Source organism: Penaeus japonicus, unplaced genomic scaffold, assembly GCF_977035675.1.
Source record: "Penaeus japonicus unplaced genomic scaffold, GWHDUDI00000001_assembly GWHDUDI00000039, whole genome shotgun sequence".
Classification (NCBI taxonomy): domain Eukaryota; kingdom Metazoa; phylum Arthropoda; class Malacostraca; order Decapoda; family Penaeidae; genus Penaeus; species Penaeus japonicus.
Genome location: NW_028234441.1, coordinates 12,218,914 through 12,222,485, shown reverse-complemented (window position 1 = coordinate 12,222,485; position 3,572 = coordinate 12,218,914). Strand labels below are relative to the sequence as shown.

General features: G+C 39.2%; 1 protein-coding gene across 1 annotated transcript in view; it reads right to left on the bottom strand.

Moving 5' to 3' along the window:
- The window catches only part of LOC122261875 (uncharacterized), a 26,062-nt gene extending 22,786 nt beyond the window's left edge, over positions 1-3,276 (bottom strand). Inside the window, exon 1 of the transcript XR_006223933.2 lies at positions 3,088-3,276. The gene's annotated coding sequence lies outside the window, so the exon portion shown is untranslated. The remainder of the gene's footprint in view (positions 1-3,087) is intronic.
- Between the last annotated feature and the right edge of the window lie 296 nt (positions 3,277-3,572).

The following is a 3,572-nucleotide window of genomic DNA, read 5'->3' as shown; positions in this document are numbered from 1 at the left end:
AAACATATTTGATGCATTTGATTATGCATTTGCTGATTCCAATATGACATTATCGTTATCATTATTATCATTATCATCATTGTCAATAATCATTATCATCATTGTCATAACTATCATTATTAATATTAGCATTGTTTCTGTTATCTTTATCATCATCATAAACAACTTACATTATCATTATTATTATTTCATCATTATTATCATTATCATTATCATCTTCATTACCGTTATCATTGTCGTCATAATCATCATTATTATCATAATTATAATTGTCATTATTATTCTATTATCATCATCATTATTATCATTATTACTATTACCATTATCTTTATCATTATTATCATCATTATCATTATTGTTATTGTTATCGCTATTATTATCATTAATATTACCATTTCTATTATGATTGTTATTACCATTATCATTATTGTTATGATCAGTATTATCATTATCATTATTAGCAGTCCATTATTATCATTGTCATTATCAACATTATCTGTATTATCATTATTGTCCATATTATGGTCATTGTCCTCATCATCATTATCCTTATCATTATCATTATTGTCATTATATTATTACTATTAGTATCATTTTCATAATCATTATTATTGATATCATGATTTTCACTAATATTGGCATTATTATTATCATTATAAATGCTATTATCATTATCATCATCGTTATCATCATAAATCACGATTATTGTCATTAATATCAATAACTTCATTATCATTATCATTATAGCTGTGATGCCTATAATCATTATTATTATAATCATTGTTATTTTTATGATCGTCATTATCATCATCACTATCATTATTATTTATCATTATTATCATTACCATTATATTTCTTGTTAGCATTACTATTATCATTATTATTATCATTATCGCCCTAATCAATATTATTATTATCAACAATATTATAATCATCGTTGTCGTCATTATCATCATTATTATTATCAAAGTTATCATTACCATTATTATCATAATCATCATTATTATTTTTATCATCCATATTGGCATTGTTATCATTGTTAATTATTATTATCATCATTATCAATATTATTACGAATATTACCATTAATATTATCATAATCATCATTTTTGTTATCATCATGCTTGTTATCATTATCATCATGTCCATGAGCCAAGTAACAACTGATTATATTTCGGTTGTGAATTCAACCTAGATTCCGTATGACGTCACACGGTTCACAGCGTCCACCCAATAAGAAATTCATTTCCTCTTAGAATTTTATGACAGACTAATATATTTCGAAACTGGGTTTTTGTGTTTGCGCAAGGTTTATAATCACCATTGTTAATGATATCATTACTACTAATTATCATCATTAATAATGTCATTACGGTCCCTATTACCAATAATAACAATCAAATTAATCATAATACCATGGCGTTCATGGTAATCCTCACACCTAAAAATCAAAGGAATTCTTATTAAGAATCCAATCAATGGAGGAAGTGATTTTGCTAAGTGTGCCAATGATCGAGTCAAAGCCACGTTTCTCTATGGTGCCTTCCCGTGCCACTTGTAATAGAGAAACCTTATCTTGCACCTCCATTTCCTCTTCCTCTCTCCCCCTCCTCCTCTTTCTCCTCTTTCTTCACGTCAATTATTTCTTCGCCCTCTTTTTTGTGTCTGTTTGCTCCCTCACAGATGGGTGTCTTCTGGTGTGGGCGTGAAGTGAGGCTGAGAACATGTGAAATTGTGTTGTAGAGGAAATGGGTCTAGTAAAGTTATCGAGCCAGCTGTCTTGCCATTTTTAGCTGGTTATCGATTAGTTTTTTTTTCTGCTCATATTTGGGTTGTTATTTCTCTTTCTTGCTGGTATTTGTATTGTTTTTGGTTATTACTCTTGTCGTTGTTTTGAGGGCGTGTCAGCTACCAAATATGGCGGACTCACTCCAACATAATCTTCTACGTATTATCTCCTGCCACATGGCGGACCGAGGAGTCATTGTCATGCGAGTGTCTGCCAGGCTTACTACGAGCATCACCCCGTCCCAAAATAAATAGTTGGACCCCATATTTCGATTCCTTAGCCTGGCAGAGGCTATTCTTCGACCAGCTGTGTGTGGGATTCGGAGCCATGTATCCGCCGAAAGTAGAGACAGTATTGCTCAGGCTCGTGGGAAGATGGAAGGGGGTAGGGGGTAGGGAGTAGGGGGGCGAGGGAGAAGGGAACGGGGGGGGGGAGTAAGGAGGCTAGAGGGGAAGGAGGGAGGAGGATGAGGGGAAGGACCCCGTACCCCCTCTGTATGACGGTGAACGGTGGACGAAATATTTCACATTCCTCGCTCTAACTACTTGAGAGCCCCGCATTTCTCGGGATTTACACTGCAAGAGATATTTCCTCTCTTTTTTTTTCTCTTATTTCTAAGTTAATATGGCGGTTGGTGCGCGCCCCGCCAGGTGGACGTGGCGACGACAGGGATGGGTAGGCTGTGGAAAGCAAAATGGGAAGCAGACTTCGCTTCCGTAGCGGTTCCTCGACACGACGAAAAATCACGATTTAGTCCCCCCTTCAAGACGATCTCATTCAAACTTTAACTCACTTTATTTTCTCTCGGGCTCGGCGCATTTCGCTTTCCGTGCCTCCGGGGCTTATCTACATTTTTTAGAGAACTTGCGAGGGATGACTATTACTTAGCAGATGATGAGGTGAACGTGTAGTGTCCGAAGAAAATAAGCATATGACTCCCTTTCGCCCCCTTCGTACGGCATCTTGAGCGGGTTCCAGACCGAGAGCGGAGAAAAGTTGCCAATTACTTATATACAGAATTTATTTGGTTCTCCTTGACCTTCATAAAGATAATTACCCTGTTCTTTCGATCCGAAACAAGTTGCAGCGGAGAGAGCTCGACGGACACCACCCCTCCGCCGTGGCAAATGCAAAAAGAATCAATAACATTCGATTGCCTGTATTGTGTAGGAAGTAGAAGAGGTGGTTGGTGCAGCAGTCTTAGCGGCGTCGCTGACTAGCCGACCCCGCGCTTCGGGACACCACTGATCAACTTGGACACTGAACACGCCGCGACCCCGTTAGCCAGACACACCTACCTTTAATACATTCCCGCTCGCATTTTGGTCCCTCTCTCGTCCTATGGCGGATTATTTCCCTACGACCAACTTTTTGCTCTCGGACTCGGGTTAGTTTGGCATGCTAGGAGAGGGAAAGCAGCCAAGGGGAAAGGGGAAACACTTGGGTGTTCGGCCGTAGCACTGGTGTCAATCAGAAGCTGCGGCTGAGGTCGGGGTCACTGCGCACCTCGCATCGCCCGGCAACCTTATCTCTCACACACGCAAACTACCCCGATAACGTTGTCCATTTCAGTCATTTTATTGTACCTAAGCTGGGGAGGTGAACGGAGTCTCGGGTGCATGCATACCCCGCTCCTCTCTCGCACCTGTCTCGCCGCGCGGGTGTAATGCTGAAAATTCTCTCTCGCTCTCTCTCGCTCTCTCCTCTCTCTCTCTCTCTCTCTCTCTCTCTCTCTCTCTCTCTCTCTCTCTCTCTCTCTCTCTCTCTCTCTCTCTCTCTCTCT